The sequence below is a fragment of the Pleurodeles waltl genome, chromosome 5 (genome assembly GCF_031143425.1).
Source record: "Pleurodeles waltl isolate 20211129_DDA chromosome 5, aPleWal1.hap1.20221129, whole genome shotgun sequence".
In the NCBI taxonomy this organism is placed as follows: Eukaryota; Metazoa; Chordata; class Amphibia; order Caudata; family Salamandridae; genus Pleurodeles; species Pleurodeles waltl.
This window is the reverse complement of record NC_090444.1, coordinates 1,627,022,517-1,627,041,795: the sequence shown is the minus strand read 5'-3', so window position 1 is coordinate 1,627,041,795 and position 19,279 is coordinate 1,627,022,517.

Below are 19,279 nucleotides of genomic sequence, written 5' to 3'. Positions count from 1 at the left end.
GTTTTCCCTTCTTTCATTTCTTCTTTGTTAGCCCCATGCAAGGATTTCTTCATCACGTTCACATCACTTGCATTCTGCAAATCACTTCCTCCTTTAGCAGCAACTCTACCAAATTCCTTGACATATTGAGAGGTATTATCAATATGCCTAACTTCTTCAATGGCTTTATCCAATGTAGTTTTTTTAAATCCTAATAGCTTTTACTGAATGTTCAGATTGTACGACCTATTAATCATTTGATCTCTTATTATTTCATCCACGAGATCTTTGAATTTACATGAAATGGCAAACCTTTTCAAAACTGCCACATACTGCTCTGTGGTTTCCCCAGTCATCTGGACACAGGAAAAAATGTGTGTCTTTCCACCACAATGCTAATCTTTCTCTCATAATTCTCTTCCAATGCTTTCACAGCAGATTTGTACTTATTATCCTCCTAAGAAACAGACCCCTCATTTGCTTTTCTCCCTTCCTTTGCATGCCTTGGCTGAGTCTTGAGAACTTTTCTGCCTTCCAACCCCAAACTGTCTTTAAGAATAGCCAATTTTCTTTTAGCAACAAACACATCCCCCCTGTGGCTCCCAAGTAGGTTGCAAACATTTCCTTTCATTCCTCTCATTCCATAAACTGAAGCCCTGCATCTTGAAAAAAAACTGGAGGTGCTGGTATTGATTGTGTTGCCAGGACTGAACACCCAAGCTAACATTTCTCTTCTGTGATATATTCCACTAGAAACTATAAATACTTTGCTACCCAACCCCTACCTGATTACCAAACCAGAAAACAGTACGCAATCACGTAAGCACACTTTAGCAATTAAACTGAATCGACACAGGTTTGTGGGGATACATTTGTTGAATCTATACACACTCAACACAACCACTCAACACAACTGTGTGCATCAATGCGGTTTCCACAATGTTTATAATGTACCTGCCACTTGGCAGCCCTGTAGTAAAGAAACAGCCCCTCCAGTGCTCTAGCTTTCTCAACACTCAATCTATACACCTACTGTAGGTCAGCATTCTAGTTTTCTTCCAAACTCCCTGCTGAGCTCACTTCACAGGAAAGCTTAGCCAATTACCTTTCCCTCAGAATATAAGAGTAATTCTCCCTTCTCTCGAGAGACATCAGCCCCTTATAATATTATGGGACTCTCAATAGCATGGTGCAAACATACATTCCTTAATTCCTTACCCCCTTGCAAGGCAAGATGAATACAGACTTTTTTTTTAATTACTGCCAATCGAAGGCAATTAGGAGTTTAGTTCCTTCCTGCTTAACAGTGTTCCTCCAACAGGAAACCTCTCTCGATACACTTTCTCAAGTCGCCTCCCGCCGGACTTTGCAGGTATGTTGCTCTCCTTTCCCACTGCTTCTGGCTTTAGAAGATTCGATACATGTCTCTGACACTGATTGTCCTCACCGTTGTCCTTCACAACAGCCCTCAAAAGTTCACCTTGCCAGCCACGCAGACAAAGTGGTGGAGCTCCACAGATTAGCACTGGTGTGCACCTTTGACTTCTTCGACTCACAAGCCCAGCAGCACAGCCCACACCCTGACCAGCCCACGCTGTCCTAACACACCTCCGCTCCGAAGCTCGATCAGTGCCCATGAGCCTCCTAGATCTCAATGTTTCACTTGTTCCTCCAACAAATGTGGTCTTCCTCTGATGCTTGATCAGTGCCCCCGGGTACAGCTTGACGCGTGCCCAGCTCTCACATATACTGAATTCAATGGTAAACACTTGACCTGTTTACCACATAATTGACATATGTAGCACAAGCCAGTCAGCCAGATCGGGTAAAACTCATCAGTTTCACACCCCAAAATTGTCCACTTTACCTACTACTTCTCTTGCAGATCACTTAGAGGAGTCTCACAAAATTCAGGAGCTTTGAGGCCAGGCCTCACCAGCTTGTGGCTCCTCATGCATCCACTCACCTTAGACCAAACACAATCTCAGAGGCTAGATTCCTGCCCCCAATCTCAGGGCATTACACAAACACAGTGCATTGAGCAAATTTCAATTGCACACACACCACTCAATCTTTCCTCTCACATATCATACACAATCACAGTGTTTGGGATAAATGCACCCGTTTACCCTAATTTGTTCACACCTGCGGCACTCCTTTTGCAGGCCCAAATTCAGTCTAACAGAACTTCGAATTCTTACAAACTTTTGGGACCATGAGTCCTATGTTCTTCCACAGCACAGCTCAGCCCTTCAATAGATTCCGTAAAATGTTCTCCTCCACTGTGTCCTTTCCTTAGGATCCCATCCTCGTCACCACTTTTGAGATGTCATGACACATTCAATTGTAGAAATTAGAAGATTAATTAAGCAGCAAAAAACGATCTCTGCCCCATCTCATCCCCTCAGCAACTTCCAGGTTCCCAATCCTCCTGGATTCCAACACTCTGGAATCCAGAGGTGGAAACATCCAGTTGCCAGGATACAACAAGTATGCATCCATTTTTAATTCCATACAGGCTTGAAGAGTTAGACAAATACAGAAAAGGATGATTATACACTTTTTTTAATGTTTGTTATTTAGCTACCAACGGCATTCTGTACTGAATGATGGCAAGGAAATTGGTGGCCTTCAAGGAACAGGTAAACTTTCGTTGGGTATTAAAAATTGCTTCTTTGTTGTTAGACAGGGTAAGAAAACTGTTTTTCAGGTAATATTATTTCTAGCGTCATTTAAGGCATCTGCATTTTATAAAGTTCTGTTAAGACTGAAGAGAAGAAGCTCAGGCTGTGGATCTAAGACAAACTACATTTTGTGAGCTCTGGTTCTTCACAGGAAGGGCACACAGCCCTGTCTCCTCTAAACTCTGAGTCTGTCCTGGAGTGCATTAGCTTCTCAGACAAGAACCGCACCCATGATGGGTAAGGGACAGGACAGTCAGGGCCAGAGGGCAAATTATTTTGACTCTCATTTAGTGGCTTGATGGAGCAAAGTTGCCTCATGCAATTCGGCTTTCCCTGTATCACGCTAAGAGCTGTTTTTTCCACATCTGTCTCTGGGCGTGGAGAACCAGAGCAAATTTTACTATGCCATGAATTACACAGAATAACATCCTATGAGGCTTTGGCTGCAGTAGCATCCAAGCCCCAATGCTCATTTTTTCAGATGCAAGAACATACAATGCTCTTGCACCACTAGAAAACACCTTCCTCTTTCCTCTTCTACTCCCCCACGCTCATCATTTAACCCCTACCCATTCCAGATGTTCTTGCATACATGTACTACCTGGAGAGGGTGGTAAATGTATGTGTTAAACCCCATGGAATTAGGATGTTTCTGTGGTTTTAAGACTGAAAAATGTGACTCACATGGTAATTCCTCATTCCATGGGGTTTAACTTGGAATTGCACAATTATGGTGCAGATGTTCCACATGGTAACTGTGATTTTACTGTGCCCCCGTACCACGTAACACTGAATAAGGGACTTTGACTGTTATTTCATGTCCATGTTTGTAGGTTAGGGCAGTGTTTGGCACAAACACCTTAAGCAACTTTGTTATGAGAGCAGGTCTCTTGAGGTGGTAATGCGTGACAAGGATGTCTATATTTGCTGTATGGCATTTTGTTGTGGTGGTGATGTGTTTTTTGTGCTGCTCCTTTATTTTGTTGTGTGGTGTTGTGTTGCACCATGGTGGTTGTGTTGCATTCTGTTTTGATTGATTTGTTATTTTGTGTTCTGTAATGTTTTAATTGTGTTGTTATAGTACTCCTTGCATGTTATGGTGTTATGTTTTATTGTTTACTTTTGATATGCCCTGTGACACAAAGTAATTTACCACTAGCTATGGTGGTAAAAAAAGTGCTGCTGCAGCTTTTCAACTATTTATGACATAGGTCTTCCGAAACTGACACAGACCTTACACTGCTCCCTTTATGAGTTGCAGCCCTCAGGTTGTTAGAAGGGAGACAGTGTGCACAGGATACACAACTTGAAAGAAGTTGGAAGTTCCAAACCCTCATCTAACCAGAATCTTAAATGCTGCCTGCTGGAGAAAAAGCAGAATGACAATGCTAGTTTTTTCCAAGTCTTTACCCAGCTACTCTGAATCACTAGGGATTCTAGAAAATTCGTGTCATTCAAGACTTTTTGGATACTTTAGAGGCCCCTGTTTTCAACATTTCTGCTAACTCAAATTCACATGATGCCGAACAAACTTTCATAAACGGGGTCAAAGGTAGATGAAGGCAGATCAAGGAAGAGGTATTGAGATGTAGACATAGAGGTCAGATAGATAGATCACTTTCCCAGGGGGGCACTTGTGGGGTGGGGCGTTGGGCAATTGCCCACGTTGCCCATGCCTTAAGTCTATGCTGGAAATATGAGAAACGTTTATGATCATTCACATTTGTACAGTCACAGATTCAATGCTCTATGTCTGGCTCGCACCAGTTAATCTTAGAATTTCACACCTAATAGATTTCGAAAGTCCTGTACCATTGTAAAGATGCTGCACCTGTATTAAAGTCGTGTAGCAATATATTGTGGGGCGTGTCGTACTCACAGTATTGCACACTACGATCTAGTTGTTGAACGGAGATGAAAATAACAGAAATATTAGATCTGTGGGAAATCCCCTGTTAATACATTTTCCACCTAGACCCTTCGCCTGCTAGGTGCTGACAAAATGTCCAGGTGAAAAAAGGGCCTAGTAACGAAGAAAACATTCTAAGAACAGTGCAGGAATAACCCTTCATACATGTTATTACCTATTCTCGAGTGTACAACTCATAATGGAGTGTTATTCCAAGTTAAATCAATACAGGTTTAATGCAACACTTATAAATGGGCATATATGGCGTGCAACAGAAATGCTGCTTAAAGCTACTCAGTGGTCAGAATGCGACCCCCTCCGTGGATCGCTTCCAACACGTGTCCTCAGTCTCAAACTCTCACTTGCGCAGGGAGGCCAGGTAACTGGCAATACCAATACAAATCACCACATAAACATTTTCCAATATTATCTTTTACTCAGCTCATTAAAACAGATGGAGCTGTAAGCTCATGAAGTGCAAAATCATAAACTGATGCAGGGAGTAGAGAGTGTATAGTGAAACCAAATCAATTTCATCATTCTATTGTTTGTGTATAGCATGACCTATGTACACTGCGACAGCACAGTTAGCAGGATTAATGTTTGCTGCAAGGCAAACATACGGAGGCGCGTCCCTGGATGTAAAGCCTTGCTGTAAGAATAGGGTTTTTAGTGCCATACTGCCCAAGGTAATATAATCTAAACAGTGCACTAAATGGTGAGGGAAGTTCCCAGTTCTTAAAAAGTATGCATTAGTTCCATTACCGGGGCACTAAGTACAAAGGCTAAAAAACTGGCTTGGGAGATTATCCAACGGATGTTGCCATTCCAGCATGTATTTATCTTTGAGTGTTACTCAGTAGGACACTAATACTTCTGTCTCCGTAATTCGTTGATCAGAAACTAACCAGACCCTACTGGCCCTAGTTATGTGTTATATTGTGAGCACGAGCGGGTTATGGGAGCGCGAGCGTTCAGTCGGATCCCAAACGTGCTTGTGCAAGTAAAAAGAATGTTTGTGTTTTGAAGGAGGAGGAGCGGTTAGCGAGGGAGACGGCACCGCTCGAGTGGGTTGATTAAACAGTTCTTGAACAAACAAAGCAGTGTTTATGTTGGTTTTTACAACATAATTTTGGCGACGAGGGAAACCACTTATCGACCTACTGAGTGGTGCTCATTTCAGCAGGCAGATGTCGGTCAAGACACGGTGACGGAGGAAGCTGCCTTCCCTTCATAGAACAACGCCTCCTTTCAGGAGATAGAGGCATGGCTAGTCACCTCTCCAGAAGCTACTGAGCATCTTAAAGGGGAGTGTTTTTAAAGGGAAAGTCACTCCTGGAGCTGCCAGTTCCCTTGGACTTAAAGGAGAAGCTCCTGTTCTTCCACAATTAAAGGGGAGTACTGCTGAAGGAAAAGTCATGGGTGAAGCTGTAATTTGCCAAGGATTTAAAAGAGAAGTCACCTCTTAATCTGCTATTTTGTGACTGTGAGTGTTTATGTATACTTTTTTTTTTGCGACTTGAACTAACAACGGGGCGTAGTGTTATAATACACAGCGACACAATTCTTCTTGTGTTGGAGTTATCAACTGTGGATAATTGTGCAATCCTTCACAGCATTGAAAATATCTTAGTAGAATGGGATTTGTATGTGTGCCATCTTTATGAGCAATGGAGTACGTTTCAATTACTGCACCACCTTGTTTTCTCATACATCCAGGTACGTCAACGATCCAGTAGGAAGACTGGATAGACATGTTTGACAAATATGTGTTGGCATTGGACAGCGAAGAGTTTACTGCTGCATGTAAAAAAGCTATTTTATTGAACTGTTTAGGTTCAGAAGCACAGAGATTGGTCAAGTTTATGCCAGTGGCTACAGACAATGGGGCACGCATTTCTGATGAGTACAGGGAAGCTAGATTAAGATTGAGCAATAGGTTTGCTAAAGAAACTAATGTACCGGTACAAGTTCTATACCCAACCGCAGAGGGTGGGGGAGTCTATTGAAGAGTTTGTATCCAGATTGAGGGATTTGTCAGTTAAATGTCAGTTTGGGGAGATGTGTGACGAGATGATTAGGGATCAATTAATGGTTCAGTGTAAGAGCAGAAAGATTCAGGAAAGGCTGTGGGCTGCAAAGAATCCAAGTCTGAGAGATGCTGTTGACATGGCGAAAGTTGTAGAAGAGTCAGAATTGTGCATGAAAGAAATGGGAAGGTATGGCAATGGGAGTAGGGAGCAACAAGCCCTGCAGGAAGTTGTGGGAGATGTGGAAACCAAAAGCAACAGTGTGGCAGTTGTAGAGAAGAAAACACTAGGGGGCATATTTATACTCTGTTTGCACCGGATTTGTGTCGTTTTTTTTACGCAAATCCGACGCAAAGCTAACTCCATATTTAAACTTTGGCGTTAGACCCGTCTAGCGCCAAGATCTTAGAGTTTGCGTCATTTTTTAGCGTGGACACCTACCTTGCGTTAATGATATGCAAGGTAGGCGTTCCCTTCTAAAAAATGACTATAAGGCATCTGCGCCTTATTTAAACTCCCGTGCAAAAATGACGCACGGGAGTGGGCGGGCCTTAAAAAATGACGTCCAGCCGCTTTTGCGTTATTTTTTAACGCCTGGTCAGGGCAGGCGTTAAGGGACCTGTGGGCTCGGAAGGAGCCCAGAGATGCCCTCCCATACCCCCAGGGACACCCCCTGCCACCCTTGCCCACCCCAGGAGGACGCCTGGGAGGGACCCATCCCAGGGAACTTAAGGTAAGTTCAGGTAAGTATTTTTTTTTTTTTTGTGGCATGGGGGGCCTGATTTGTGCCCCCCTACATGCCACTATGCCCAATGACCATGCCCAGGGGACACGAGTCCCCTGGGTATGGCCGTTGGGCAAGGGGGTATGACTCCTGTCTGTGCTAAGAGAGGAGTCATTTCAATGGGGGTTGGGAGTAAAAAAAAATGGCGCAAATCGGGTTGAGGCCAATATTTTGCCTCAGACCTGACTTGCCCCATTTTTTGACGCCCAAGCTCCATTTTCCCCTACGCCGGCGCTGCCTGGTGTGGGTCATTTTTTTTGACGCACACCAGTCAGCTGCGCCGGCTAACGTCATTCAATAAATAAGGCGCCCGCATGGCGCTTTGGAATGGCGTTAGCCGGCGTTAACATTTTTGACGCACAACTGCGTTGGCGCAGTTGTGCGTCAAAAAGTATAAATATGGCCCTAGATATTATGAAAACCCAGAAAAGGAATGTGAACAGGAAGAAGTGTAACAGATGTGGTAGCAGTTTTCACAATAGTGATTTTAAGGGGTGTTTTGCAGTAGGCAAGGAATGTAGAAAGTGTGGGCGCAAAGGCCATTATGCGCGTATGTGTGTTGAGTGGTCAAAGTCAATAGGGGTGGCTGTGTGTGAAGAGGTGGTGGACCGCATACTTAACCTAGGCGAGGATGATAAAGTCTACTGCGGTTAGAGGGAAAGTAGGCCCAAAGCATGGATCACTTTTGGAAAAGTGAGTGTTGAGTTGATGGTGGATACCGGATATAAGTACACAATAATTCCCAAAGATATTTTTAAGGAAAATTGGCCTCAGCTTGAGTTGAAGTCTAAAGACATCTTTCCTGGGGGCTATCAAGGGGAGGAGATTGAGATCCTAGGTTTCTTTTCAACGGTCATAAGCTTCAAATCGAGAGAAACCTTTGGCAAAGTGTATGTGGCCGAGTCTGGGCCACCAATTTTGGGTTGGATGCCCCAGTACGACTTAAATATAATTGTGAACCCCAGAGGCAAAGAACAAATTTTGGTGGTGGATGACGGAGATGTCAATGTGATCTTGGAGGAAATGGGAGAGGTGTTTCGAGAGGAGTTGGGAGAGCTAAAGGGTTATGTTCATAAGATTCGTATGAAGCAAGGAACCGTTGCAGTTAAACACAAAGTGAGGAAAGTACCTATTATTGTTAGAGAAGAGGTGAGCAGAATGTTGAAGGATATGTTGAAAGAGGGGGTGATTGAACCAGTTGATGCTCCGGAATGGATTTCGCTAGTGGTCATCACGAGGAAATCAAATGGCCAATTGAGATTTTGTGTGGATCTCCTCAGCGTCAATCAGAACATTGTGACAGACAACTTTCCTCTACCAAACATCAATGAACTCATTATGTTACTTAACGGAGGAAAATATTTTTCCAAATTAGATCTCAAAAGCGCATATCATCAGATACGATTACATCACAGTTCTAGCGATGTTACAGCATTTATCACCATGGATGGTACTTTCCGTTTCGTTAGAATGCCCTTTGGGTTATCATCGGCTGCAAGTGTTTTTCATCATATGATGTCAAATGTTTTTGAGGGTTTCAGTAATGTCTTATTCTTTCAGGATGACATTTTAATTTTTGCGTCAACTATTGAGGAACATAACCAAATTATGAGGAAAGTATTAAAGAAAATTTGGAGGTGGGACTAACGTTAAGAAAAGAGAAGTGTGTTTTCTTGACCAAAGAGATTGAATATTTGGGACACACCATTTCGGGCGGAGGAGTTAAACCGAAAAAAGATTTGTTGGAGGCAATCAAACTCTCTCCGTCACCAAAGAACAAAGATGAGTTGAGGTCCTTTATGGGTCTCATTGAATACTACTCCAAATTTGTTCAGAATTTCGCTGACAAAACAGAGGGGTTGAGAATATTGTTGCGCAAAGGTTGTAATTTTGTGTGGTCAAAAGTGCAGCAAGAATGTTTCGATAACATAAAGCAAGAGGTGTGTGCTGCAAAGATTTTAGTACCCTTTGAAACTTCTTCTCCCACTATACTAACTGTGGATGCTAGTGTGTCTGGTGTAGGTGCTGTTCTGTCTCAAGTTCACTGCGATGAAGAGAGGACGGTAGCTTTTGCTTTGCGCTCTCTCACTGAGAGTGAGAGGAACTACTCAGTGATTGAGCGGGAGGCTTTAGCAGCTGCATGGGCTGTAGAGTATTTTAGAACATTCTTGTGGGGTATTTCTTTTAGGTTAAGGACTGATCACAAACCTTTAGTCAAGGTCTTATCAGCAGGTGGTACGGGTAAGGGTTCTGCGAGGTTGGCCAGATTGGCAGCTTGCTTGCAGGAGTATGTATACAACGTGGAATACATTCAGGGATGCTGATGCTCTCTCACGAATGGCTGTGGATTGGAAGTTGGTTGATGGGGAGGCACAATTGTTGAAGGGAGAAGAAGGAGCTGTGTCATTGGTGGAGGACTTGATATCACATGGAGTGGCGGCTTTCTCTAAAGAAGAGTGGTTGCAAGGTTTGATGGATGACTCGGTACTGCAGTACGTGAGTAAGATGATTGTAGAGGGAGGAAAAAGAGAGAGTGCTTTTGCAGTGTCTGTAATGCCTTACATCAAGGTTCTGGATGAGTTGTCGTTGGGGGACGGAGGTGTAATAATGAGGGGTGACAGATTTGTACCTCCGGAAAAGTTACGAAGAAAAATTATACATTTGGCACATGAAGGGCATTTGGGACAAGCAATGACTTAAAAAAAGAGTTAAGGAAAACCTTTGGTGGCCAGGGGTCGATTTGCAAACTGCTCAATGGGTGGAAGAGTGTGTTCAGTGTAAGGAAAGTGAAAAAAGGTTAATGCTGGGAAAAAAATCTTGGATGGACATATTGAGGATCCAGGTGAAGCATGGCACACTATTTGTATGGATTTTGTTGGGCCACTGCCCGGTTTGGGCCACGATAAAAAATTTGCTTTATTCCTGGTGGACGTGTTTTCAAAGTGGTTGGAGGGTGAGTTTATGAGGAAAGTGTCAACAAGAAGCACTATTTCGGTATTAGAGGTTCTGTTCCAAAGAGAAGGGTGTCCCCATACACTCATTACTGACAATGGCACACAGTTGATCTCCCTGGAGATGAAGGAGTTTCTGTTAACCCATGGTATCACCCATAGGCGTACTGCACTTTACAATCCCCAAGCCAATGGTATTGTCGAACGTATGAATCGTATGGTCAAGGGTACAATTCAGTTGGCTGTGCAGGGGAACCAAAATGTTAGTTCTGTTGTGCAAGAGGCGATATGGGCTCATCGCACCACGCAGCTGAGAGATAAGGGTAGAACACCATTTGAGTTCATGAGAGGGCATAAGGCCAGATCTAAGTTAGTGCCTAGTTGGTTGGAAGGTGTTCTAATCAAACAAAGGAATCAAGTGGAGGTGCCACAGCAGGCGGTTACTCTGGTATACAAGTTGGCGATTGGGTGAAAGTCAAGGATGGACGTGTGGGTGCAGGTTGGACAAAGTTTTGCGGTCCTTTTGAGGTTGAACATGTAGGAAACTTTTATGTGGTTTTGGCGAATTGCACTAAATGGAACAAAAGGAGAGTGGCCTTATATGAGAAAGGCGGTGGAGGTGCAAGAAACGTAATCGTTACTAATGGAGATGGAGGATGCAGTGGGTTTATGCTATCTGAGGAAGGTGTTGAGAGACCGGATGCTGATACTTCGCATGAGAATGAGAATAGCGCAGAGGTTTTGGAGGGACAAACTGGTGTGGAGAATGAAGAAAATAAGACAGAATTCAAGAAGGAGAGTGGTAGAGTGAGAAGACCTCCTGCTTATCTGAATGACTATGTGAGAGATGATGTAAGAAAATAAAATGAAATCTAATTACCTTAAAAAAAAAGAAAATGAAATGATGAGTGAGAAAATGGTAATGGAAATATTTTTCCTTGTAATGTATTTCTCTTAGCTTATATTGAGTTATCGATTTAATTTTTATGCTTTTCATTTAAATTGAACGGTTTATCTTTCTTACGGTTGTTATTGTCGTATCCTTGTAAAAAAAAATTTTTTTTTTAAAATGTGTGATGACGGAGGGGGATGTATTATATTATGAGCACGAGCGGGTTATGGGAGCGCAAGCATTCAGTCGGATCCCAAATGCGCTTGTGCAAGTAAAAAGAATGTTTGTGTTTTGAAGGAGGAGGAGCGGTTAGCGAGGGAAATGGCACTGCTTGAGTGGGTCGATTAAACAGTTCTTGAACAAACAAAGCAGTGTTTATGTTGGTTTTTACAACATTATGCTTGGCAGAAAAGAAAAGGCCTAGATTGAGTGAACTTTTTTATGGACTATCAACAATTAGGAACCTGGTGCAATGCGCTGTGTCAAACGGAGAGCAGGAATGTGCCATAATTTACTAATATATAGCGCATTCCTGCTATCTCTTCACGCTGGTGCACTATGTGCAGTGGTGTGCCAAATATAGCAGGACCTCACCAGTTTTGAAATGCAGGGATGCACCATATTTACAAGAATACGGCACACCCCTGCATTTTCCCCTGCGCCGGTGCTAAATTGAACATCCGGCACCAACACAGGCATCCTTGCACCTTAGTGCAAGGATGTCTATGTTAAGGGGAGTGATTGTTTATGTGCAGGAAGGTATTCCTTCCTGCACATAAACAATCTACAATAGCGATTTGGCACTTCCATATGTGCTGCATAATGCAGCACACATAGAAGTACCACATTCTCATTGTTGAATGATTGTTTATATGCAGGAGGGGTCACCTTCCTGCACATAAACAACTATTCATGGCATTTTGCTCATTCTATGTGTGCTGTAGAATGCAGCACACATGGAAAAAGCAAAAAAAAGGAGGAATAAAAGTATTCCTCCTAGTTGTGCCATGCTAATGCCACCCCTGGGGTGGTGCTAGTTTTTTGGCGCTAGCACATATTTACTCCTAGTAAATCTGTGGCAGCTTCAAAAGCAATGGGTTTTGTGGTGGAACACCCACAGCAACACCGATAGGACGACCCTCTGATGCAGAAAACTGAGTTGGAGGGGCCTACACTTACAAGTTGGCATTGAGCCACAAAAAGTGGCTTAGTGCCGCATTGTAAATGTGGTGCTCTGCACAGCGCCACCGGAGCGTCACTAAAAGTGGCTCTTCATGGCACCAGAACCTTGCAAATCTGGCACTATGTACCAGCAGCAGGTAAGGCCTCACTTCTTCAGAAGCCCTAATCCATCAGAGACTCTCTTATCCCTCTAGTAATTAGGGTTCATTCAAGAAGCTGTGCTCTGGACATCACCAAAAAATATCGATTTTGTTAAATAAAACGTTTCAAAATAATTGGTCAGATTGGCTGCTTATTTCAACAAATCGGGAGTATTGGAAAAAGTCGGCTGAATTTGAATTTTATCTAAAAATATGGATTATAGCACTACAGCACTGCTACCCTTTTTTTACATTTTATATGACTTCCTTATTATCCCAGCAAAAAATTTAAACTAGTCAGAATCAGTATATAGACTATTAGTGTGGTCATATATTTGCCATTATCTACAAGTGACGATCTCCATTCCTGAGGAGTTGAGTTGCAAGTCACCCTGTAGCATCCAAACATCTACTGCCTGGAGATATTGACTGAAACCTGATGTGTCAAGTTTGGGTTTCTGTAAGAAATACACAACAGTAACAAACTAAAGGAGGCATCAACCACAGCTAGAAGCTAGGACAATTTGAAATAATTGTTTAGAAAGTTGGTGATTTGAGTGTAATGCACAGTGATTTTGAAAATATCTACAGTATAGGCATCCTTAAGCAAGCTTCTCAGTTTGCAATAAGGTTAATGACTCCAAGGTATTTCAAGGTTAGTCAAAGGAAGACAGCTAATATGTATTGTAGAGAATTTCTAATTGACTAGCATAATCAAACTGGCCAGAAATGGGGAAAACATATCTCAATTTTATTGATTAATCATGAAGCAATTGATTCTCAGTTCTAACTAAATTATTAATACAAACCAGCATTTGAAACCCTATCTGACATGAGATACATCACCTTGTTTTATTTTTCCTTTTTTAAAATCTTAATTCTATGACTGGAACAATTTATTTTGAAGATTATTTTGCAGCAGCTCCCTGAACCTTCTGAGTCTCCTTTGTTTATTGTGAATCCTGTGACTACATTCATGAACTATTCTACATCCCAGTTCCCAACATGGATGGACACATGTTCATTTGGTATGTGAATCAAAAAGGTTTCTAATCAACTCAACAACTTGTCAAAGGGCCTGATTAATTCCTTGGCTAATGGGGTACTATGTCATAAATGTGGCAGATATCCCATCCGTCATATTACAAGTTCTATTCTATCCTATGGAACTTGTAAAACAGCGGGCGGGATATCCTTCATGTTTGTGATGTAGTATGCCATCTGCCAAGGTTGTAATCAGGCCCAAAATCTTCTGAAACTTTAGAGACTGGTGGAAGTGAGAATACGATCAAAAAAGGATGTTTTGAACGTTTGGGAATTTCCAATTCTTTTGGTGAGATTTCTGAAGATGTTGTAGGGGAACTTGTAGCAGGAAATCACATTTGATAAGAACTTGATCAGACCAAGTAAGAGGCAATGGTGAAATCATGAGGAATACCTTACCATGCTGGCTAAATACAAAGTCCAGCATAATGGCTTAGACTAGCACTTGCCAAGTTAAAGTTGACTAATATGCTGATAAATCGTTTGGGATTAAATAGTACAGTGTTGCTTCATGAACTCATAGATGAAACATCGGTATAAGAGAGAGTAAGTGAAATATTTCAATTGGGATGGATCCCAGAGAAGAAAATCATCAGGCTGGGTGTGTACGCATTCTCCTATTATTTGACTAATGACATTATAAACCGTGGATGTCTAGATATTTGAAAAAAGTCCAAAGAATGATAGGTGGCAACTGGCAAGAAGCCCATCTTCACCAAAAAATGAAAAATATCATCACTGCTCAGAAGACAATGGAGGTTATTACAACTTTGGAGGAGGTGGAAATGCGTCCCAAAAGTGACGGTAAAGTGACGGATATACCACCAGCTGTATTATGAGTTCCATAGGATATAATGGACTCGTAATACGGCTGGTGGTATATCCGTCACTTTACCGTCACTTTTGGGACGGATTAACACCTCCTCCAAAGTTGTAATAACCCCCAATGTCTCATGTGATGTAGCTATATTGTTAGAACAAAAACAGAGAGGTTTCCTGAAAACTACAGGTTCTTGCCATACACATCTGCTGCTCCATCTCGATTAATTTGCAAGGACAATAACATTGTTTGGTATGATTGACTATGACTTCCATCTACATCCCATGATACCGTACCAGATTCTCACAATGCAAACCATGTTGCAAGGTGAATATGATGATCACCATGTAGTCTCTTAACTTTTCTCTCTTTCTATCTTGGCAAGGCCTCCACATGCCCATGACCTAAGATCAAATGCATAATCGCTGCACAGTGCAGACACTGCACTTCGAGTTAGTGTGATGGATGCAGATGTGATTGAACAATTTACATACGTACAGTGAAGAGACCACAGAAAATGGGATCAGTGGGGTGATAGTCAATTGAGGATGCAGAACCTTAATGCGGGATTAGGCATGTGAAGAATATCAATTTCACTGAGTCATCTGTAGAGGATACTGTGCCTTGTACACTAAGAACACCTATGCAGAACAGGATAGAAAAGGTGGAGCGTGATTGTGAACAGTCATGTCAGACGAGATGAGTGTGTAGTGCCAGAAAGTGATTGACTGTGATTTGGCAGTTAGAAAGGAGTCAGTGTCATATCTGCAAATGTGTCCTATGTGATCATCACAATCCTGTAGGCAAATTCATTTGTACTTTCTGCAGTATCGACTCTGTTTGCTGCCTGTGGTTTTCTCATTTTGTGCTCAATTTATGTGGATTATGTGTCCACGCTATTCTATGATCTGCAATCCTAAATTTCATTGATTTTAAATTTGCTTGAACAGACTCTCTAGTTCTGATACTGTGCACCATAGCAAATATGTACGTCTGTGTAAGACATTGGCAGATTTACTACACCTTTTCACCCACAAACAGGCCAATGTTATAGAGAAATATATGCACGACTGACTCTTCTAAATAAATTTGTATCAGAAGTTTTAGGGATTGAAGATGATTACCAGAATTATTATTGCGTTCAGAAGAACAAAAAAGTATTTTGTATGGCTTACTTTGTTAAATCAAAATTGTTCCTATCTGCTAACTCATATATTTCTGATTCTATGCAGTTGCATTCGGCACATTTTTTAGGGTATGAGTATTACAAAACCTTCTCGGTAAAGTCATAGTTTCAGTGAACTGGTAATTATAAATTTATCATTTTCAGTATTACTTCCGAAAGCTCCAGCTACAAAAATATTCTTTCTGAATTTGTATGTGGTGTAACATCCTTCCTGATATTTATATTTATGTTAGAAGAAATATTGTGTTTAATCTATGTACAGTAAAAGTGTGTGTGGGTGTATGGATTTGTATATAGATGTGTTTGTGTATATTTATTATAATGGTTTTACACTTTTTGTATCTATAAACCAATTACACTTCACTTTATGTAGTTCAGAGGAGGAAACTCTAGGGGCTTCAATAACGTGTATCTATTGATAGTCAAATATTTATTGATGTGTGTGTTTGTGGTGTTACTTGTGTTCTTTCTTTACGTGTTTATTTTGCTGTGTTTATTTTTTATAATGGGGTGGCGAGAGATCTGTTTAATACAATACAAATAGTTCAAGAGATAAATGTACGTCGGAACAACGCATGCTGGAACCACTCATGCCTGAACAATGTGATTGGAACAACGACCACGTTGTTACCACTAATGCCTTTACCACAAATGTCTTAACAATGATTTTTCCTTGTAAAGGCATTCCTGGTAAAGACATTAGTGAACGGCATGCATGGTTCCAGCATGTGACCCCCCTGACCCCTGCCCCTAAAAATTACCCTGACCTCCCACCCCACCTCTAAAACCACCCCAACCCCCACCCCACCCCTAAAATTACTGCAATCCCCATTCCGCCCCTAAAACCACCCCAACTCCCACCCCCGCCCCGAAAATTACCACAACTCCCCACCCCCACCCCTAAAACCACCCCAACCCTCCACCTGTCCCTAAAACCTAAACTACCCCAACACCCCACCCTGCCCCTAAAACCTAAACCACCGCGACCCCACCCTTAAAAACTAAAAATGCCCCCACCCTGCCCCTAAAACTAAAAATGCCGACCCCCCTCCTGCCCCTAAACCACCCCCACCCCTAATACTAAAAATACCCAGACCCCCAACCCTGCCCCTAAAACTAAAAATGCCCCAAACCCCCTCCCCCACCCCTAAACCTAAACCACCCCAATCCCCCACCCCCTAACACTAAAAATACCCTGACCCCCCTCCCCGTCCCTAAACCTAAACCACCCCGACCCCACTCCCTAAAACTAAAAATACCCTGACCCCTCACCCCTAAAACAGTCCCAGTCCCAACTCCACTTACCTGATCACGTCATCCTCCTCAGCCGACTCACATCTTCTGTGCCTTAACCACGCGTGTGCGTGGTTCAGCACATGCGTGATTAAGGCACCAAACAAGGAAGTTGTGGTTAACGAAAGTGTTGTTCCGCATTTGTTGTCCACGACTTCGTTGTTCCCTCAAGAGATACCTAAATGACAGTGTCAACTTAAGAATTTTCAGGGCCCTGGGCAAGACATATTTTGGGGGCTCCTGTATGGACCAACTTTGAATTTTAATACTTATCTCCTGCTAATTTAAGCCTGCATGATGACAAGCAATACTAAATGGTATGCTAAAACCTTACTAGGATCACGTAAACAAAGTCAAAATATGTCTTGCTACAAGATGACACTGGTTAAAAAGACAGAAGAAGAGGTAGTCAGACAGATGGAGAGAGATTTAGATGGAGAAATATAGTAGAGAGGTCAAATAAAGAGAACGTTCACTTTCTCAGGAGGCCCCTTAGAAGGTAGGGGCTCTGGGCTGTTGCCCATTTTGCCTATTCATTATAACATCTCTGTTAAATGGCCTGAAAATTAATATAGGTAGTGCCAAAGTAAACACCTTGGGTTTAATAAATTACATAACTGATCCAGTAGTGAGCATTGCAGTTTCCACATGATTTATTCATATAATTTTGTGGAGTATGTCTGTTTTGTGAGCATGACCTGACATATTCGCATTTGCTACCACTTATGTTTCAATGGGTTCCTATTAAATAAGGCAATGTCTTTGTTTTCCTGTTTTACTCATGGAGACGAAGGGCCTGATTTAGATCTTGAAGGTCTTAGCACCAAATCGTTGCCACTGAGGTCCCAATTACTCTGTCGAGCTGATGGGGGCCCATTTTCCCTATTTAGATTGATGGAGGGTCTGTCACTGACTGCGTCGATGAAGTGTACTCTGTCACACCAGCTGGATCCCACAGCCTATGGGGGGACTCCAATGCTGCCGATTAGCACTCTGTCACTGTTCTGACAGGAGGATCTCGCTGGCCCTATTTAGATAACAAAGCCATGCTGGGGGTGTTTCAGTGGCTGTCTTCTGTTGATGTGAGTCCATCGTGGAACCCGTTCAGTATTGTTCTATGTTTGTGGCCATTGGGTGGATGCAAGCAACCCACAGCTGTGTATATTAGACAATGATGAACACTGGCAAAACACACTATAAAACACAATCCATTTCAGACTATGATCCTCTGCCATCTCACTGCAGCACACCATTTTGGTGCAATAGTTGTCACACAGGAGACAGGTCTTTTTTGTGTTTCTCTCCCTCTGTGTTTTTTGTTACTCCCACATTTTTGATCATCCTTCATCTCATTGGGCACTAGATTAATTTTTACAATTATTCACTATGGCAGGGAGGAGGAATCTACATTTTACAGTGGGAGAATTGTCTGTCAAGGTGGATGAAATTATTAGATTAGAGTCATAATTGTTGGAGCACAAGTACAAAACACAACCATAACTCAGAAAAGGCAAATGTGGACAAGAATAGTAGACAGAGGGAATGTTGTAGCTAACAATCTGCGCACACAGTAGGAAATTAGGAAGAGGTGGCATGGCCTATGGGGGAGAGTGTATTCCCTGGCCACCAAGCATCACCTGGAGGCCCAGAGGACAGGTGATCATTCTCCCAGCCCCCCATTACAACTCAGAGGAGACAGTTTTGCAGATCCTGTATCCTGAAGGCTTGACTCGAATCTCTGGTGGAGTAGAAACTGGATAAGTTGCACTTAGCAATGTCTCATCCATTACAAATAGAGTTTTTGCCCTCAAGTTAGCTGGTCAAAATGTTTTATCACTCATATCAAACCAAATTAATTCAAACTTGACTCCACACAATATCTTATTCCATCCCTAACACTAGCATCATGGTTGTATCTCTCTCAGTTGCAATGAGCATTATGCTTACTCAGCTTGTGTGTTGTTCCCCAGCGATCATCCCTCACATTTTTCTATTCCCTTGTCTTCTCCCAATGTATATTGCTGTTCTGTGAATAACAGGTCAAAAACTCCATCAATCTGCACACAAAGGACTAGTGCTTGTAAGTGGTATTTTCACCAATTCACATCATACAAATATGTGTGTACATGTTGTAAATGTGTGTTCCTCTTCACTATAGTTTTCAAAATAGTTGTTTAAAAGTGATTTACACCTATCTATTATTTATGGTGTTAAACAATGACTACAACTACCATGATGCCCTGTTTTTGTATCTGCAAAACAATAGTGCAATATTCTGTTGTCCTGCCTTCCTTTACTACCATATCTGCACATGGCTCAAACAGTTGTGCATTTCTCCGTCACCTTGCCATGCTATGTACGAAAATGTCATTTGTTGTGTTGATC